The 22,113-nt window shown below is 40.1% G+C and overlaps 1 protein-coding gene and 1 pseudogene across 1 annotated transcript in view; both read right to left on the reverse strand.

The window, feature by feature from the left end:
* Positions 1 to 22,113, reverse strand: part of LOC122810655 (glycerol-3-phosphate acyltransferase 1, mitochondrial-like) — a 701,052-nt gene that overhangs the window by 342,895 nt on the left and 336,044 nt on the right. The gene's annotated exons all lie outside the window — the stretch shown is intronic.
* LOC122812418 lies at positions 19,563 to 19,662 on the reverse strand (annotated as a pseudogene).

Genomic DNA, 22,113 nt, shown 5'->3' on the forward strand with positions numbered 1-22,113 from the left:
CGATTTAAACTAAAGGGATACTCTATATTAAAAACTAAACTAAATAGAAAGGATAGGGGTAGAAATTTGAAGTTTTGACTAGAAAAACTCACTAACCTGCCAGAGCCGGTAGAAGAAAGCACCTCGCCAGCTAAGCGGCAAACGAGATCTGGGTAGTTACTGGCTAGCATTGTGGGATATAGGGGAGCCTCGAGCCGGTGGAATAAGCTCTCGAGCTTTAGCATTGGCCGAGTCGGAGCCGAGGATTGGCTCCGAACCCATCCAGCAAGAATGAAGGCGAGATTGACAACTTAACATGTGCTAGTTTTCCCCCTAAGGGTGCTGCCAGAAGATAAGTGCTTGATGCAGGCAGAGGGAAGTAACTGGGACGGTTTCCTGTATGGTTGTGATTTGTCTTCTCCAGTTTTGGAGGTAGAAGCACCCCATTGCTTAGACCTGTACGAACCTTGCGGCTGGGATCTGCCTCTAGGGCGTCTGGATCTGCCCCTTTGAGGTCTGTCTGACACTGGAAAGGACCAATTATTTGTAGGCCAGTGTCTGCTAAACCTAGGAGGCTGTACCTGTAAGAAATCCTTGACCGTTTGCATGGATTTAGCTTTGTCCTTCATTTTCTTTAACACCTCTTCTGCCTTAACACCAAACAAGGTATCATGCTGTAATGGAGCATCTAATAATTTTCCTTTGACATGATCAGGCAGATTTTGTTCCTCTAACCAAGCATGCCTCCTAATGACAGAACCCATAACAGCGGCCCTGCAAGAGGCCTCCAGAGAATCAAAATCAAAACCACATTGCAAAGTATGCTTTCCAACTTGTTCAGCTGCATGCAATAAATCCTGCATTTCTTTGTTTTCTGCACATTCAGAATTTATCAACGTCTTCTGTTTAAGCAGTGTCCTGATATACTGATATGTGAGCATATAAAACTGGCAATTTAAGGCCCTTATAGCCAAGGTAGCAGATGTTAATTCTTTTTTCCCTATCTGTCCAGTGCCCTAGAATCTCTGTCGGAGGGGGTACGTTTTTTTGCCGTGGGAGCCTTGACCCCTTTGGGACCCTGAGAAATAGTTTCTGGGTCTGCAGCAGGGTTTTTGAAAAGGAATTTATGAGAGTCATGAACCCTGTAGTATCTGTCTGGCTTAACAGGAGGTGGAGGTAAGGGGTCAGACTAGACTCTGAAAACACATTGACAATGTCTAACACAGGTGGAATAGCTAGAGGCCTGTGTTGAGGTAGTAAAAGGAAGTCTCTGAGCCTTTTCTTAGATTCTGAAAAATCTTGGCTCTGCCAGTGGAAGTGCTCCCTTATGGTATGCAAGGTTTCCCCAAAAGAGTAGTCCTCAGGAGGAGAAGCTGAAGGAATAGATTCTTCAGCATCAGAATCCTCATACGGAGGAAGAGAACATTCCTGATCAGAAGAGGAATCAGATGAAATGGAAACCTGATCTGAAGATTCATAGTCTGTCTCTTGCCTAGGCCTCTTATCAGGAGGGGGATGGGAACCCCTGATCAAGCTAATTAAGTCTTCGGCCATTTTGAGCATCTGTTTTTTGGGCATGGAGGCCTGTCCATGAGGCTGTTGAACTTGTTTCTTTGTCTTTAAAGGTGCTTTAGTCTTTGCCTTTGAAGCTGAAGTCGTTTTAATATATAATTGTTTAGGTCTGAATATACCCCTCAGAAGCCGATGCCTGCTCAACAGCTCAGGACCCATCTGAGGAAATAGTCTCAGAGGCTCCAATACCTCGAGTTTCCAGCGGCCTGGCCGAATCCATGTGGGAGTCGGTAGCAGCCTGTGACTCTAAAGTAGCAGGCATCCGGGGCTGCGAAAGCTCCTCACTGAGAACCGGTGACTGGCTTAGGAGAAGCCTCGTCGTCGGTTTTGGACCTCGGTTGCCTGTCTTTTTCTTTCCGTTTTTTGTGAACTCCGGTAGTCGGATGGCTATCCAATGACATTGTATAATTAAATCTTCGGGCAAAATAGCTTAATGCAAAATCGTACTGGTGCTTAATAGTGTGTTGGTTAAATCTAGCACAAAACCGACAACTAGCAACGTCGTGGTCAGGGCCTAGGCAAGGAATACAGTAAGAATGAAAGTCCTTATGAGGTATTTGCTTCCCACAAGAAATACAATTATTAACTTTTTCTGACATCAGTCTGGAACAAGAAAAAAAGTTTCCCCAATGGGGTACTTAGCTTTTAATGAAGACTTCGGATCTGAAATTCAAACACGAAAATCTCAGGAGTCGGCCGACCGGCACTTGTGAACTGCTTCTGCTTCGGGCAAGAAAGACTGAAGAAAATGGTGTCGGCTCCATCTTTTACACCCCTGATGACCTGACGTCAGGGGAAGGGGCGACAGCAACCGACGCAGGACCCAAGAATTGGAATTCAGGCCGACTGAGGACATCCTGCCAGCAGAATAAGCCAAATGGAATGACTGCAACAGTGAAACACGAAGAACATCATGCTGGAGGGATAGACTCCTGTCACAGAGACTTCCCATGCTTTGGTACAAAATTCCGAATTCGATCAGACAAAGCCCCTCACTAACACTCAAGAGAAACCTTGACAAGTGGATGGGTAACAGAATATACACCCCTGGGATCACTTCATTGGCTCTGCTTGACAGAGGATTGGTTAATTAATCAATGGGGCGGCGAAAGCCGACACCACTCTGGCTAGGCTTATAAATGCCCTCAGGCAGCCTAGTACAGTACAGTTGTGCACTCTTACCATAAATGTAGACGTTCGAGTGTGTTCACTGTTGCAGTCATGACTGTAGGGTTCTTCCTGCCAGCAGCAGCCCTCGATCGGCCAGAATCCCAAAGTCTGGATTGGGCATCAGCTGAGGTCGCTTTTATCCTGACGTCAATGTGCCAGGAAGTATAAAGACCTCAGCCGATGCCATTACCCCAGTTTTTCTTGCCTCAGACGTCAGGTGCCCAAAACCTCAGCAGCCAAAATACCTCATAACAGACAATACTAAAGAAAAAGCAAAAGAGGGGGTAGGAGGGGGGGTAACTCAGACTGCAACAGTGAACACACTCGAACATCTACATTTATGGTAAGAGTACACAACTGTACTATGTCCTTCGTGGTTTACTGTTGCAGTCATCACTGTAGGGTTGAGTCCCAAAGCTAAGAAAGGGTGGCTGGAGGAGAAACAGAAGGAGCGGCCGCAAAACCGCAGAAGCAAAACCAGCCCTAGATTTACAATAGAGAGGGAGGTTGTAATGCTTAGAAAAAGTATGCACAGAACTCCAAGTAGCAGCCTCTAAAATATCCTTGGTAGGAACCCCACAAAGAAAGGCTGCTGAAGTAGCAGTAGCCCGGGTAGAATGAGTACTAATATTACAGGAACTGGATTGCCATGAAAATAGTAACAGAACTTGATGCAGTGGGCAATCCACTTAGAAACAGTTTGCTTAGTGATTGCTTTCCCTAGAACAGTAGGAGCATAAACGACAAACAATTGGTCAGATTTCCTGAATATCTTGGTCCTGTCCAGGTAAAAACGAAGCTGCCTGTGCACGTCCAAAGAGTGCAAAAGACTTTCTTTCTCACTTTGAGGATTAGGATAAAAAGTAGGCAAATGAATAGTTTGATTCAAGGCCACTGCCGAAACCACCTTAGGCATAAAGGTGGGATTAGTCCTTAGGGATACCGTGTCCTGATGAAAAATAATGAAGGGTTCCACGGCCATGAGTGCTTGCAATTCCGAAATTCTTCTAGCAGAGGTTATAGCTAAAAGAAAAGCAGTTTTCCAAGACAAAAAGTTTAAATCCGTGGAAGCTGCAGGTTCAAAAGGAGACAAAGTTAATTTTTCCAAAACATAGTTAAGATCCCAAGTGGGAACAGGTGCTCTTATAGGGGGCCAAACATTCTTAGTCCCTCTAAGAAATTGTTTAAGTAATGGATGAGAAAAAATCGGAGGATCCGTATTGTAATGTGCAGAAATAGCAGAAGCATGAAGCTTAATAGATGAAAAAGATAGGCCCGTATGTAACAACTCTGCCAGATACTTTAAAATCAGAGGAATGTTCGGAACAGTAGAATCTCCACCTTGGACTCGATTCCAGGAGCAAAATCTTTTCCATTTACCTGCATAAGATTTCCTAGTGCTGGGCTATTCAAGGATTACCATCCATTACCTGTTTGGAAAGAGTAGAGGTGTTTACAGACCCTGGATCCGCCAGGCAGCTAGATTCAGAGTTTTGACATGACTGTGCAGGATTCGGCCGTCCTGTTGAGACAGTAGATGAGGGATTTGAGGCAGAATCTAGGGAGGCTCTAGGTTCATCAGAGTGGAATACCAGAATTGTCGAGGCCAATTGGGAGCCAGTAAAATCATTTGCGGGCTGTCCTGTTTTATCTTCAGAAGTACCCGAGGTAGAAGAGGAAAAGCATACACTGAGAGGTGATTCCAACTGAATGAGAGGGCATCCACTTGCCATGCTAGTTTGCGGTAGGTCCTGGTGCAGAATGTTGGAAGTTGATGATTCTGAGGGGATGCAAAATGATCCATGTCCGGACATCCCCATGCCTGTACTATCATCCTGAATATCCGAACATCCAACATCCATTCGTGTGGATCCAAAAGTGTCCTGCTCCATGTGTCTGCCAAGAGTGTTGTCTTTTCCTGGCAGGAATTGTGCCTGTAAGTGGACTCTGCAGGTCAGTGCAGTGTACCACAGAGCCATGGCTAACCTGCACAGGGGGCAAGAGTGAGAGCCCCCCCCCTGCCTGTTTATGTACCACATCACTGTAGTGTTGTCCGTCTTTAACAACAATTGCCCTGGTAGAAGAAAGTCCCTGAAGGCTATGAGAGCATTCTGAACGGCGAGCATCTCCTTCAAATTTATGTGCAGGTGAATTTGCTCCTTTGTCCAAACACCCTGAAGACATCTCCCGTGCATGTGGGCTCCCCAGGCATAATCTGAAGCATCCGTTGTCAGAACTTGGTTGGTTGGTGGAGGACAAAAAGGAATCCCCTTGTTCTGGAGAAAGGCTTCAGCCCACCAAAGAAACTCTTGCTGTAGACAAGGCAAAATCATGATCACGGTTTCCAAACTGTGGTAATGCTGAGACCACACACTCTTGAGGTACCACTGTAGTTTCCTCATATGCAATCTTGTATATGGTATTAGGAGAATGCAGGAAGCCATGTAACCTAAAGCCTGCATAACCTTTCTTGCAGTCAGCTGTTTCATTGAAGCCAGGTGTTGGAAAGAAGCCAGTTGCGCTTTTTTGTCTGGTGTCAAGGAAGCCATCTGGGTTGTAGTACTCAGAAGAGCACCCAGGAAAGTAATATGTTGTGTGGGCACCAGATTTGACTTCTTTAGATTCACTGTGAATCCGAGGTACTGTAGAAGATGCTGCACAAAAGCTAGATGCTGAAGTAGAGTGTCTTTGTCGTCCGCTTGAATAAGACAGTCATCCAGATAAGGGTATATTTGAATCCCCTTCTGTCTGCAAGCCGCCATTACTGGTGCCAGGCACTTTTGTAAAGACCCTGGGCGCAGTAGATAAGCCAAAGGGGAGCACAGAGAACTGGTAATGCTTCGAGCCCGCTTTGAATCTCAGATACCTTCTGCACTCTCGCCTTATAGGAATATGCAGGTAAGCTTCCTTTAAGTCCAGAGTCACCATCCAAGCATTCTTGCCCAACATAGGCAGCAGCTGCTGCAGAGTGAGCATCTTGAATTTTGGTACATCTAGGAAGGTGTTTAGTATGGAAAGATCCACAATTGGTCTCCACGAATTTTCCTTCCTGGGAACCAGGAAAAGTCTTGAATAAAAACCTTGCCCTATTTCTAAATTTGGTACCAATTGTATGGCCCTCACAGCCAAGAGGGACTGAACCTGCAGTTGTGCCTCTGCCCATTGATGATTTGGCAGATCTGGCCAACCGTTCGGTTTTGGCAAGGTGCGGAAATGAAATCTGTAACCTCGAGACTATGTCCAGAACCCATTTGTCCTGGGTTATGCAGCCCCCAATTTTGATAAAAAAAGAGAAATCTTTCCTCCCAAAGGTGCTTCCAGGAGAGGAGCCCCTGGAACCAGAAAGGGAGAGTCAAAGACGGTTTCCGGTAGGGTTGAGACTTATCTTCACCTCCTTTGGGAGAGGGGGCAGTCCACTGCCTATTCCTAAAAAGGGTTTGTGCCTGTCCCCCTACCTCTGGAACACCTGAATCTGCTTCTCTGAGGCCTGTCCGAGCTCGGAAAGGATCAAGGTTTAGCTGGCCAGTGCCTGCTAAATCTAGGAGGTTGCACCTGTAGAAAATCCTTAACCGTCTGTATAGATTTGGCTTTGTCCTCCATTTTCTTTAATACCTCTTCAGCTTTGGCCCCAAACAAAACATTGTGCTGCAAAGGGGCATCCAAAAGTTTGGCTTTAACCTGATCCGACAAGCTTTGTTCCTTTAACCAAGCATGTCTTCTAATAACTGCGCCAGTTGCTGCAGCCCTACAAGAAGCTTCCAAAGAATCAAAACCACAATGCAGGGTATGTTTACCCACTTGTTCAACAGCATGTAATAAATCCTGTAACTACTTATCTGCACCAATAGAAACAGCTGACATCTTTTGTTTAAATACAGACAAAAGGTATTGCTGATACTTTAGCATATGAAATTGACAGTTCAAAGCTCTAAGACAATGTAGCAGAAGTATAAACTTTTTTATCCCATCTTTCCAAAGCCCTGGACTCTCGGTCAGAGGGAATAGGATGCTTAGCAGAGGCCGCTTTAACACCCTTAGGGCCCTGAGAAATTGTTTCCGGATCAGGTGAAAGATTCTTAAAAAGAAACTTGTGATAATCTGGAACCCTATAATACCTATCTGGTTTGACCGGAGCAGGGGGAAAAGAATCAGGAGAGAGGGAAGCTTCTGAAAAAACATAATCTACAATGTCCAATACAGGGGGAATAGCAAGAGGCTTATGCTGAGGGAGAAGAAAATCCCTAAAGCCTTTTCTTGGTTTCAGAGAATTCCTGCCCTTCCCAGTGAAAATGCTCCCTCATATCATGCAAAATTTCACCAAAAGAATAATCCTCAGGAGGAGAGGTTGAAGGAAAGGAATCTTCAGCATCAGAATCCTCATAAGGAGGAAAGGAACAATCCTGCTCAAGGGAAGAAGCAGAAGAAACAGAAATTTGGTCTGAAGAATCATAATCGGACTGTAATCTAGGCTTTTTGTCAGGAGGGGGATGAGAACCCCTGACCATAGATAACAAATCTTCAGCCATCCTAAGCATCTGCCTTTGAGGCCTAGGACCCTGATCAAAAGGTGTGTGCTTGCCATTTCTTTGTAGCTGGAGCCTTAGTCATTGTCTTAGAATGCAAAACTGAATCCATATTTACATGAAGCTGTGAAGGCCTGAAAACTCCCTCAGAAGCCGGTACCTGCCTACCGGCTCCGGACCCAACTGAGGGAGTAGTATCCGAAGGTCCATTCCCTGGCAATTCTGAAGGCCCCATCAGGTCCACACCGGAGTTGGTACAGGCAATTGGTTCAAAAGAGGTGGACGACAGGAGCTGCAAAGGCGCCTCACTGACGACCGACGAACCAGCAACTGGCAATAACTGAGTAATATCCTCTCTGCTTTGGACCTCAGAGGCCTGTCTTTACCTTTGCGCCTCTTACACACAGCAGAAGCCGGAAAAGAATCCGAAGACATATTATAATTAAACCTTTTACCAAAATAGTAGAAGGCAAAGTTGTACCTACGCCTAATAGTACGCCGATTAAATCTAGCACAAAACCCACAATTAGCAACGTCGTGGTCAGGCCCCAGGCAGGGAATACAATAAGAGTGAAAATCCCTATGAGGTATTTGTTTCCCACAAGAAATACAATTATTAAGTTTTTCTGACATCTGACTGGAGCAAGAAAAAGACCTCCCCAACGGGGGTACTTATCTTATAAAACGAAAAATCCTGGAAGTAAATCCAAAAACAGACAGGAGTAGGCCGACCAGCATCAGCGAACTGCTCAGGGCACCGCGCGGCAAGAAAGACTGGGGTAATGGCATCGGCTGAGATCTTTATACTTCCTGGCGCATTGACATCAGGATAAAAGCGACCTCAGCTGACACCCAATCCAGACTTTGGGATTCTGGCCGATCGAGGGCTGCTGCTGGCAGGAAGAACCCTACAGTCATGACTGCAACAGTGAACCATGAAGGACATCTACCTATGAACATAGTAAAAAAAATAGAAATTGGAACAATATTTAAGAGGAGGGGTGGTTTAAGGGATGGGAGGAACTGAGCAATATGTAATGTTGGATGGATGATAATTGTAGAAAAGAATGTGTGGGATATAAAGAAGTTATGTACTCACCAAAACATTCCATCTGTGTTGTCGATCTCTGTTCATTCTTGACAGTTGGGGCACAGTTCAGATCCTCGGAACCGGCTCGGCCGTTATACAGCTCGCGCCAGCCAAAAACCTCTCGAGCCAAGTCTCTACCCACAATGCCCTTCTGTATATTGATCGAGCTTGCAGACTATAGCAAGAAGAAGACAGAAGTTATGAGAAGCAATGTCCAACGTAATAACCCTAATGAAAGCCCAGGACAAGGGTTTGATCCTCCAGGAAATCTAATGGAGTGGGGAAGGTGGGTGGGATGTCAAAAATGAACAAAGATCGACAACACAGATGGAACATTATGGTGAGTACATAACTTCTTTATCTGATGTTTTTAATATTTGTTAATTCTTGACAGTTGGGACAGAGTCCACAGCTACTTTATTCCCTGGGTGGCCTTATGGAAGGATATTCCTGAGAGCCATAGAGCCAAAAGATGCTCTTCTCTTGTAGACCACATCTAATTTGTAATGAGTGATAAAGGTATGAGGTGCAGCCCAAGCTGCAGCTGCACATATTTCATCTAGAGAAGCTTTAGAATGAAAAACAGCTGATGTGGCAATGGACCTAATTGACTGCGCTCTTACAGGTGTAGATAATTTTTGATTATTATGCTTATAAATGAAGGCAACACAATCTCTCAACCATATAGATAGGGTCACTTTTGATATGGATTTTCCTTGTTTTGGTCCTGAAAAGGAAATAAACAATTGGTCTGATGCTCTGCAGTCTTTAGTCCTGTCAAGGCTGCCTATGAACATCCAATAAGTGTAGACAATATTCACTCTTGTTTGAGAAATTAAATTTGGAAAGAAAACTGGTACTTCAATGGATTGATTAATGTTCGACTCAGAGACCACCTTAGGAAGAAAGGAAGGATTAGTCCTCAATGACACTGTGTCTTTATGAAAGATGATGTATGGTGGTTTCACACAAAGTGTTTGCATTTCCAATACTCTTCTGGCAGAAGTGATGGCCACTGGAAAAAGATTTTTCCAGGAAAGAAATTTGAGATGGCAAGTGGCAGCTGGGTCAAAGGGAGGTTGCACTAAGTATTGCAAAATGAAGGAAAGGTCCCATGAAACACCTTTAAATGCTACAATAAGCTTGACTCATAAGTAATAATCATATAAGTACAGATTCAATGTTTTACATTTTAATTCATAACTCAAACATATGGACCATATTTTTAGTTAGTTTATGTTGAACTCTAAGGCATTAAGTTGGTCCTTCCCAAAAGTAAAAATGCATCATTATACTCCGGTAAAGGTCTAACATAGCAGAGTACTACTCAACAGTTGTGTGTCCCTAACAGATTTTTTTTTTAACATCTGTAGATGTTTCATTTTTTATTACATAAAATGTCAATGTGTTTAAAAAATGAAAAAAATACTTTCAATTAATATGCCAAGATCTTTAAAAATAGTAATTTCAGCTAATTCAACAGTAGTCAAATATTGAGAATGATTAATTACTGACTTTTCAAAAAAGTAATGTTATCTGGACTAAATCTCAGTCCTGCAGACTTATCTCAATAATTGATTTCCTTCATACAATTACTTTTATTTCTCTTTCTTATTGGATGTAATAAAATCTATTTTCAGATCATTGGCACACTTAGCAATAAAACATGACTTACTGTTAAGGAAGCATGGCAAAAACACTACTGAACAACATATGGTCCAGAATGAAGTCCTGTGTACTCCAAAATGAACTGGAGGAGGAGGAGACCGTTCACCTTAAACCATGACCGTCTTGTATCCAAACAATTTCAATACATGTCACAATGAAAAGATCTTAATTTTAGATTCTTCCATAGCTTTTACAACTGACAAAGATGTTAAAAAATCAAAGATTTTAGCCATGTCAAGAAAAATTACTCCAAGACAAAGTCCTTCATTACTTTGCTTGTAATACCTCATCAAAAATTCAGTAAGGTTAGTTAAGGTGGATTTACCTTTAATAAAACCATGCTGAAAAATGTCTTGAAATACTAAAGCACTGTTGCTGGTACTAATATGGTTGATAATGCAACATTCAAAGCATTTTTCCAATGTTACTGTCAAACTTATAAGACAAATGTCCACTTCAGTTCTAGAATGCTTCTTATATAATGGAGTTACAATTTGCTGTTTTCTATGACTTGGGAACTATACCACTATACAGTAATCAGATAAATACTGTTTTTAGTAATGGAATCATGATTTTTTTTTTATTTTAGGAATTAAAAAATGGAATATCATCAGACCTAATGGATATGGACATTTTCAGTCTCACACAGTGTTATTGATATTATTGTTTACAAATGGATGCAGAGTGTCTGAAGAGTTATCACTCGAGAAGACTAATATAATAAAACTTATCCAGGTCAAATAATTACAATCATTTGTAATTAGTAATGGATCATATGTTAACTTACTATCATCTACAAATGAAGAAATGATATGTTGATGTCCATTACTTCTATTGATGTATTTATATTTCTTATTTGTAATACAATTAGCTAATATAGTTTTCATAATCCTACTTTTTCATGGCAATTGATAACATGATTAGTCAAACACTGAAGTTTTTGTTTATTGACTTTGTTAGGATAATGTTTAAAAAAATGTATTGACACTTTGCTTCTTCCTATGTATATTGATATGTTTATGAAACCAATATTCAATGAGACAAGAGTTTTTATTCAAAATGTTGAGAGAAGTTTCCTCAATATAATGTTTAAGAATATTTTCAAAAATACTACAACCAAATAATTACCCTTGTGTTCTAACAACAGTTAGTACTAACTAAAGATGATTTTAAGTCAGAATAACTAATACTATAACTGCATTTTCTAATACATCTACTCAGAGTAACTAATGCTGCAATTTTACATGGAAAAGACCCATAAAGTTCCAAGCAGCCATAACAGTAGGCATTCGAATTATTACTGCTGCAGTAGCTTTAGTTATATGGGTTATATCCTGCTAAGGATAAAACAGTACACCAGCTTCTAAAGCTTCAGGGTACCTTTCAAGCACCTAAACCATTAGTCACCTCAAGCTTAGTTGATGAAAAAGACAGGTATGGGTGCCAGGCCCTTTACAGATTTCAAGCCAAAAGGAAGACAAACATATAAAGATAAAGGGGGGGGGGAGTGGGAGCAGCTACTTCAGCACTGATCTATGAAACATTTACAGTTCTGTATGATAAGGCTACTTATACAACTGTACCATGTTCATCTGATCACTGCTACAAGTAGCCTTAGCTATATGGGTAGATTACCATAGCTTAGACTGACTGCGAGGAGGAAGGATAATAGCACAGGAGCCCCTGGAGACTGGTCCGAGCAAATCCTGTCCCAGACCTGGAGGAGAAATCGATTTTACAGTACTTTCTAAAAGTATGCATAATGGACCAAATTCCTGTTTCCAGAATTCAGTCCCTTCCAAAAAGCCACAGATAAATATAAGGCCCTGGTAGAATTAGCCTTGACCCTGTACAGAAATGTTATGCCGAGGAGGAGTACAACAATAGTAACATTATGAGACAACCATTTGTAAATAGTCTGCTTTGACACAGGTTACCCTTTTATTTATTACGTTCAGAAGAAATTAATCAGAGCTCCTGAAAGATTTTGTTTTGTCAAGACTGTACCGGAGTTATCAGCAGACATACAAGATATAGGGCATCCTGCCTCATTTTTACGTTCTGGAAAGAAGACAGGGATATGGATAGTTTGATTCAAGATAATACCTTAAGCAAAAAGCAAAGTTAAAAAAACCCTATCTCTACAGAAAATGAGAAAAGACTAACACACAGAGAGAGATCATAGCTATTAGTATAATTTTCTTTCATATTAAGTACCTCAAGTCAGCCCGATGAGGTGGTTCAAACACAGCAAGAGTTATTAATCTTTCTATCACGAAATTAAAATCACAATGAGGACACACCCATTTTCTATTAGGGTTCCTATGCAAAACCTCTTTCAAAAACATACAGACATGAGTCTGCATTGAAAGAAAAGAATACATGACATAAGTCTGCATTGAAAGAAAGGAATACATGGTGAATTTACGTTCAAGTGAACCTTGATTGAGGAGTAACACGAAACTTAACACAGACCACAGAACAGCAGCTCACACAGATTAATTTAAAACCAAAGAAACACTGGCCCTGAATGAGTGCTAATTCTCTTCTTGGGTCACCAACTTGAATACCTTTTAACATTTACTAAGATATGATTTTCTAATAGCAGGTTTTTTTGCCTCGAATAGCTGTTGCACATCCTCAGAAAAAAGGTGCCTAAAAGGTATTAAGATTCTATCATCTAAACATTCAAATATAGTTTGGGGTGGGATTATCAAACACTCCATAGATCCGTCCTGTGAGGAAGTTTGTGTTAACTTCCCCAGGCCACTTCCAAAAGTAAGGAGAACCACTGCTGTCCAGGCAAGAATGGAGTGACCACAATCATTTCTGGGGAATTATGAATATTAAGAATGACCCCAGATATTAGTGGAAAGAGTGAAAAAGCATACAGGAAAACTGCTATCCATGGAAAAGAAAAAAAATCAGTCTTCCAGGCCTGAAGCAGAATTTTCCCAACTGACTGTTAGTGGAGGCAAAAAGTCTATTTGAGGTGTTCCCAGAGATTTATAAATTGCTGAAAGACTCCCTGATTCAGTTTCCATTCAAGAATGTCTGTTCTGGTCCTGTTCAGCATGTCTTGTTACACACTTTTACACTGATGGTATGCAAGATGCTTGAGAAGTGAGATTGTGCTGTAAAGCTATGATCCCAGGCTTCCATGACTAGTCTGCAGTTAGGGTAAGACCTTCTTTCCCATTGCTTACATACCTTATCATCGTGGTATCATCTCTAAACACTTCATTTATAAATGCCAACATCTCTTTTATACCTACGTGTTTTGGTCTGAATTTCTGTTCCACAGACCCTGCACATAGACATTTCTCCCCATGTAAAATCTGAGGTGTGTGTTGTGACAGACTATACTGGAGGTGAGAGGGAGACATGGATTCTGAGAAAGCTGGCGTCTCCACAAAAAAAAAAAAAAAAAAAAAATATCCCTTTTCACAAACCCCAAACCTGGAATCTGAAATGTAAGTGGATGTTGATGCTGGGACTAAACAGATTTCAGGTACCACTGGATTTTCTTTATGTGGAGTCTTGCAAGAGTTATCATGAGAACCATATATGCCGTGAGACTTGGAATCCTGCAGAATTCTCCTGTTGAGTCAGTAGTCTGAGTGGAAAAACACAAACATATCTAGATTAAAATCTACTTTTTCCTGTGGAAAAAAAAAAGATCTTTGAAATGAGGTGTCCAAGAGACACCCCAGGAAAACAGTCCTGTGGGATGGACTTAGACAAGATGTTTGGGGTTCCAGTAGTACTTACAGTCTGTGTAGGTGATCCCTTACCCATGTGAGAGATTGCATAATATTTTTCCAAGTGTCATGAAAGAAAAAAGTTATCTAAATAAAATTTTGAATAACCTGCAGTCTGCAGTACGCTACCACAGGAACTAGACATGTTGTGAATACCCCTTGAGCAGATGATAGACAAAAGTGTAATGCAAAGAACTGATAATGTGATCCAGACATAGAAAACCTTAAGAATCACATGAAATCGCGGTCTATAGAAACATGATGATGTGCATTTTTTAAATCTAAGGATACTCGAAAACTCAAATGGCAATAAGGGATAAGTTATGAATTGACAAAGTTTTGAACTTGGGCACTATCACAAACAGGTTCAAAAACAAAATAATCTTTCTTTGGCATCAGAAACAGTGAACAAAATCCTTCCCTTGATTGTGGAGGAGGGATAGCTTTGCTCACTTCGAGGGACAGCTTCTATCACTCCCTGGGACAGCCTATGCTGAATGACAGGTGAGGAAAATAACTTTTGGATCTAGAGGATGAGGGTGAATGTCTAGGAAAGGAGGAAGAGATTCTCACTGCCATTTGTAAATGTCACGAATTACTCTCAGAACCCATATGTCTGAAACTGTTTTCAGAAAGACAAAAATGGAAGCTCAGACTTTCTGGAAGGATTAAGGGGCTGTGTGTGTGTGTGTGTGGGGGGGGGGGGGTCAGATGCCCAAATATTCTTTATATTCTGAAAAAGTGGCAAGCATAAACTTTCACATATGAACTTGACAAGTGAGAATTGTAAAAACAAGTGCTGCAGACAGATATATGTTTGCCCCAAATCTAGCAAAGTCTTACTTTTCTTATCAGAAAGAGAGGGATTACTATTAAATAAATGTTAAGCAGCAGCTCAGTTTACTTAAGCAATATCTGTTAGATCAGATCTGGGGATGGTGTATGAAAACTTAAAAGTCTGAGGAACTTTATACAATCTATTTGACTTCTTGGGGACAGCAGGCTGGATGTCACGCAAATTAAAAGCTACTGCAAAAACACCCTCCAGAGCTGAAAGAACATCAGAAACTGGGGTAGGATCTGGAAATTACAGTTTTAATAAACAGTTATACTTTCTTAGAGGCAAACATCTTGATTTTCCTAATGAAAAAAATTACTCATTCTGGAAATGGTTTCAGAGAAAGAGAATCATTCAAAGGGACTGGCTGAAGCTACATTCTCCTTATAATCTGAATCAGAAACCCACAGACAAAAGATCTGTCCCTTCATAATCATTCTGAGGTTCGAAATCTTAAATCTTTTCAGAAAATGAAGAACCTCTTTCTTTGACCATAAACAGCCATACTGGAAGGGTTAAGAGAATGAAGAAATATGTCTACATTTTCGTTTCTTTTTTACAAGAATTTCTGGCGACACACTCATTTTTGTCGGGAAAAAAATCTCCTAGGGATGGGCATAGCTTTTTGGCTAGACAGAGTGACATTTCTTGCCCCTTCTCCCAGAACTGACAAGAGTGACTCTCCTTTGCCCACCAAGGCCATTTCAACAGCCACAGATGATGTGCCTAACTCCTGGTCCATGGTGGCTCTAAAGACTACACCAGCAGGTGCCAGGGGAAAACGAATGGTCTGAGAAACCAGTTTTGGCCACAGTAGATTCACCCATCTGCAGCTGAGGCACTTTAGTGGTCTGCTGTGGTGGCAAAGGCTGCCCAGTAATTTTTTTTATTTTTGTAGCTGGAAGAAAGAAAGAAACTGAGGAATCGGTACATTGTTCCATGATTAAGCCTATAAAGATGCTGGATTCTCAGGGAATTAGTTGGTAAATCAGGGATGTTGTAAAAAAGAAACTTTCCCTCTGTTAAAACAAAGTATAAATTAAAAGTTATATTCTCACCTTTCAGTATACGGTCCTTCTGCCTTAGTATATCACAACCAGCAACAAGATGTGACCATTTACAATTCCGTTTCACGAAACCTGCATTTGTCTTTCTCCCACATCTTCAATGGACTTTGTAAACCAGTGTGTTCGTAGTCCATTATCTTGGGCCACCAATATATTAACCTTTTGTCTTTTGATTTAAATTCACCTCTCCTTAACCATCCCTGTGTTTAATCCTGATCAACATGAAGTTGTTTAAAGAGTTTTCTATTATTTGCAACTATATTTATACATTTTCCACATATCTTGTCTTCTCATCTGATCCTTCACCTTATATTCTTTCTTTTGTTTTTTGGCACATTCAGTTGCTGCCTGGTTGTTATCTACTTCTGGTTTGATTTCCATTCCTGCTTGGTGCCAATATGCTTCTGCTAAACTAAGCAAGAAGTCATATTAGACATTCTCATGTTTCAAATCTTTCACTACATTTTGGTCTTGTGAGGTCAGCAGATATTTATGCAGTCCCATGACTGCAGATCTATACATTTAATCAGTTTCAAGATAGCCCATACCGCCTTCAGAATGGAAAATATAAAGTCTTGGTATGTTGTTGGTATGACTTTTATAAATCATGTGATGAGCATAAAGCATCCTTCTCGTTTTCCTCTCCAGTCTATCCATCTCATTTTGGGGTCAGTCAATCACTCCAAAACTAAGTTAGGACAGAAAGAGCAAATTGGTTTATAGTTTAGACTTTTTTCCTAGATGTCAATGCTGTTTTCAGTATTAAAGTCTTCTAAAATATTCTCTTTTATTCATATTTTATTGCTGATACTTCAATTCCCAAATATTTATACACTCCCTCTTGCTCAAGTTCTTTTACATCACAATCTTGTCACAAACTGATTGCTTGGTGCTGCAGCTTTCCTGCTTTAAAGGTTGCTTCTCCACATTTATCAAGACCAAATAAAATCGTATATCATTTTTAAAAGTTTTAACGGCTTGCAGTTGTACTTTCAGTTCCTCATCTGAAGAACTATACAGTTTTAAATCATCCCAAAAAAAAAAAAAAAAAAAGGTGAGAAGTGTCGCTCCCCTACTCTGGACACAATAGAAGAGTCTTCGTGGGTTCTGTTTTAGCAGCTTTATTTTTATACAAACACATCACTATAGAAGTTTACGGACTTTAACTTAAGTAACTTGTATACAAACTACTGCGATCATGCCTGCTCGCTCTCTAGCTGCTCTCTCAAAATGGCACTAAAGATAGTACATGCCTGGCATTTACACGTGCAAGCACAGTCTTTGACATGCTTCTTAAAGACACAGCACATACGCTCTGATCTGCATCCTCCCTCTGAGAAATAGGCCATGCAACGGTATAAATCTATTTGGCATGCAGATAACACAGATAATTCTTTGTCATGTATTTATACAAGACTAGGTACATATATACACAGTTAAGTCCACGTTGCTACGCATTTCACACTGGGCTTAGATATTTGTCCATATTGTGTGACATAAAACTGGGAATTGGATTTAGAAATTGGAGCTCTCTCTATAAAATTTTCGATCTTTGAAGTATGCGGATCATCTTCGGGAATGGAATCAGAAGTTTAAAACACACTTTTGAAGTTTGAACCAGTGTCTACTTTAATTTCTGTGGATTTACCATTAGTCCAGACAGTACAAAACACTTCGCTCTTTGCTAATAAATTCACTGCATCAACTCTTTCACCAAGCACTGATACACCACCTACATAGAAAGTTGACTGCTTCGGCTCTACTTGATCAACTTACTTTTTTGTGTGACCTTTCTTTACAACTGTGTGAAGTCTACTTGATTTACAAAACTTTTGAAAATGGTTCCATTTTTTACACTTGTCACATTGCTGACCAAATGCTAAGCATTTCTCTCTTTTAGACCTGTGACAGTTAAAGCTAAATCTGGGTTTTGCTGATTCATGCTTGTAGTGCACTGAGCTTGAGCATGCTCCTTTAACTGAACTAGTCTTGGAACTTGCTGGAAAGCTACGAGGTTTCTCTGGTGACCCAGCATGGGTCGTGGCTGCCATGTGCTTAGGCCTACTTCTGTTTGCCACGTGCTGCATGCTATCTACATTTGCTCTGGAGCCTGCTGAAACCATGCTCTTATCACTCGCAAGCATATTTGTGCAGTTTTCTTTTACTTCATGTATTTGACAAATCTCTATGGCTTTACTCAGTGTTAAATCACTGTCACAAACAAGATCTTTCTCACAGCAGCAATATTAATACCATACACGAGCCTGTCCTTTATTAACTCATCTTTAAAGTCACCAAACAGACACATTTTAGCATTGTTTCTCAGGTCAGTTAAATAAGCTGCAAAAGTGTCCCCTGGTTTCTGATCTCTTGTGTAAAACAAATGCCTCTCTAGTGTATTATTTCTCTGGGGTTTCACATTTCTCTGAACTTGAGCGTCAAACACTCAGGGTCTTCCCTAGATTCAGCCTGTATGATGACTGTTTCCCTTCTCCTTCATATACTGCTGGTGCATACACAAATGAACACACTATGGCCTCTGACCCAGCTAGGTTTAGCAAAATGAATGCCCTGGTGTGTGCATCTTTTTCTGAATAAGCTGCTTGTATAAAAATACCGTAATCTTGCTCAAATATTCTCCAATTCTCTGCAATATTATGATCAAATACAAGAGGTAAGGGCTTTCGAAATCCATCTGCCATATTAATACAAACCAGTGAAATGCCCTTATGCTTTTGTGCTTCTCAAAATTATGCTAATGGGCAAACTCATAGTATCTTTGAATAACTGAACTTTGCGAAATAATTCTCACTGGCACTGTAATGCTCTTAAAATTATCTTATTGCAAGAAATCACCTCTTATCAGTATAAGAAAAAAAATCAAATAATTCCACAATGCGAATGAACTTGGCAAAAGAAGCTCAGAGTCAATAACATTTTGAAGTAATTGCACTTTGCGAAGCAAATTTACATAGCACACTGAAACTTCACTAAAATGGTGGGCTAGGCAACTCTTTACAGTGGAAGAAACACTCTGTAATGGTGGCACTTTGCGAATTGACACATCCAGCACAAGAAACTTTTTGAAATGGCTGTACTTTGTATTTCACAAAATAGTTGCACTTTGCACACAATAAATTCTTTGGAATACATACATAGTAATAAGCACACACTGTAAGCACTTTCACACACTGAGATACTTCTAATAACTCTAGTTATGCCTTTGATACAATATGAAGTTGTAGTTATGCCAAAACAGCACTTTGCCAAAAAAAACATGTAGTCACCTTGCTTTATTTATACTCAATGTGGCCTTTTTGCCCTTATATTTGTTTTGCTCGTTTAATCCCTCTTCATGCCCACTGTACTTTCCTTGGGCTCGTTTGACTCTAAACATGACCGTTTTGCCTTAAGCATACACATTTTGCTTTTTCTGTTAATCGTTTAATCAAATACCTTTATTTTAAACATTTCCCTTAATTAATAAACCTTTTGTGCCTTCCACTTGTCTAATAATGTGGTTTGTGCCCTTGTAATGCCCCATTTTGTCTTTTTTACAAAATAAACAGTTTGTGCAAATTCTCATTACCTTTGATTCTTTTCTGCCTCTTTTCTGTGCTCGTTTCTCTTAGTTTATCCTCACTGTCATCTCTGCACCTCATGGCTTCGATTACTCTCTGCGATCCTGATTCTGACACCATATTGCTCTCCTACTTTGGACACAATAGAAGAGTCTTCGTGGGTTCTGATTAAGAAGCTTTACAGGTTCATAAGTGTGTACTAGGCTAATGGCCCTGGGGCCTTTACAAGCCTAGCCCATAGAAGTGCCCTGGCATTGTGCTGCCCGTCGTTAGTTCCCAGTGCATCTATCAAGTACAGCCACTAGAGTGATTCTTGGGGTGAACTTATTTAATATATGGTCCCCAGATAAGGGACATATCAGATATTAAACTGATAAAAACAGATACTACACATATGCAGAAGGGGAAAATATTATGAATTCCTATCAGAGACAATTAATTTTCTCTGAATGCGTCTGATTCCCTGCGACCTTTCCAGTTAAAAATTAAGAAAAAATTACACACAATGTCACAGATAATCAGCTCCAGCCCTCACCAGATCTGGCTTCTTACTATGCATTCTGCTCTCTGCTATGACCTTAACAGCTTGCATGCTGCAGAACTAACTATATTCCTTATAGTTTTTGACCCAGGTCTAAATTTGGAAATACAGTAATGGCTAACCTTATGAACTGATTTATTGTTCCTGTACTAGTGTGACTTACAAAGCAGGCTGTTGAATAAGCACTATGCATATTACATGTATGGTATAAAGCTGAATGCTACTGTTTTATTTTACACAAACACATCGTTCTAGAAGTTTACCGACTTTAACTTAAGTAACTTGTATACAAACAAACTACTGTGATCATGCATACTCACACTCTGGGTGCTCTCTCAAAATGGCATTAGGGAAAGCACGGGCCTGGAATTTATACGTACACGCACAGTCTTTGACATACTTCTTAAAGACACAGCACATTCACTCTGATCTACAAGACGTCTTTGCACTTTGTTTTCTGGGAGCCAAATTTTAGCCATGACCTAATTTGTTAAGTAGACAGTGTAATAGGTTATGGCCAAAACAAAAGAGCGGTGGTGACAGAGAGTCACCTGGATTTTTATACCTGGAATAATTACTTGTCTTTTATCGTGGCTTAACTGCAAAGTGGACTGCCACTGTTTCATGGTTGCTATAATGTAAGTGATCAGAGCAGGGTGAATCTTATACATTTTTAAGCACTCATCTATGTATGTGGAATACTGTCACATGCTTTTTCGTAGTCTATCCATGCCATACTTAAGATTCTTCCCCATTTTAGTTCTCCATTACGGCCAACAATAAATTATCCTTTGTTCCATATGACTTTCTTTTGTTATCCTTTTGTTCTATTGCCATTAAGTTTTTTCTGACAACTATAAACTCTGTTGGCATCAATTCCAGTGTATAGTTTATACATCATCGGAAGGCAAGTTATTGGATTACAGTTTTTTGGAAAGTTTGCAGGTTAACTCTTAAGGAGGAGAATTGTTTTTCTGTTGTTAACCAGGTAGGTATCTGTTCTGGATGTACATACAAATAGCTCTTACTCATGGCTAAATCTTCATGTAAAGATATTAATACTTTTAGCCAGAAGTAAGCTACTGCATCTGGGTGGGGTGGGGTAATCCATTTAGGAGCTTTTCTTAACTTTGTTTCAATCTCTCTGGCAGTTACTTCATTCCATTTCATATCCTGTACATTTGAACGTCTTATTCTTTCCTTTATTTTTTCTATACATTTATAGCATCTGTTATGTCTCACAGGATTCTTCATAGACATTTCTCCAAAATTATCTATTTCTTCTTTTTTTTTTGTGGTGTTTCAATTGATTTTGCCTTGTTTCCCAATTCTCTACAAAACTTTTTTGGGTCATCAATAAATTGCTTATTTTGTACTTTTCCTTTATACTTATCTGCATATTTTCTAAGTTTTTTCTGCCTGTGCTGAGATTTTTAGTTTATTATTTGCAATAGTGCACAATAGACCCTGATCTGTTCTGATACTGCAGATTGCTTTTATCACATCTATGAGTATTTTTGTTAATATGTTCCCTCCTATACTCTAACAGCGACACTTCTTGTCTTAAATACTTCATAGTTTTCTCTGTTCAATACTTCCATTTGATTTCTCCCCTTCCTTTCCCTTACTAACTTTATGGTTATTAATTTAACTGTACAGTAATATATCCTATTTATTTCGGTTGCATCGCATGAATCTCTATGGAAAGCCCTAATTATTGTGTTCGTTTTATCAACCTTCTTTTGGGGTTTTATCTGTAGTCTTATTTCTTTCTTTGATCTTTATATGTCTGTCCATATCTATTATAGCAACTCTTCTCTTAGATCATTTACTTCTAAACTAAGGGCACATTCTTTGTTCTCCATTTCCTGTGGGTATTCTACAGAAAGTTCTAGACCATCTTCCTGTGCCACATTCTGTTCAGTTTCATCCTGTCATCCGCTGCTCTTTTATATGGGAACTCAATGGCCTATCACTCCTCAACATTGACTGCGTCAGAGTTGCCACAGTTTCTTATTCCTTTCCTTGCTGTGCAACTTCAACTCAATGTCTATACTGGTTTTCTATGGAAGGCTCCAAAGAATATTCATATGGCAACTGATTAGATGTTTCCCGCTCCACTAGTTTCTCCTTAACTTGGGGATCATTTGCTCTATTGTGCTGTGATGTTATCAGAGTTAGATTTTTTTACACTAAATCCTTCACTTCACAGGTAATCCATAACCTCAGTTTCTATTTCTTTAACTTGTCCATTACTAATCCTCTTCTACTTTTCCTCTCTTTTCTTATTTTTTGCACTGTAAAATTTTCCATGTCTGGATGC

Source organism: Protopterus annectens, chromosome 9.part0 (genome assembly GCF_019279795.1).
Source record: "Protopterus annectens isolate FY-2018-M chromosome 9.part0, PAN1.0, whole genome shotgun sequence".
NCBI lineage: Eukaryota > Metazoa > Chordata > Ceratodontiformes > Protopteridae > Protopterus > Protopterus annectens.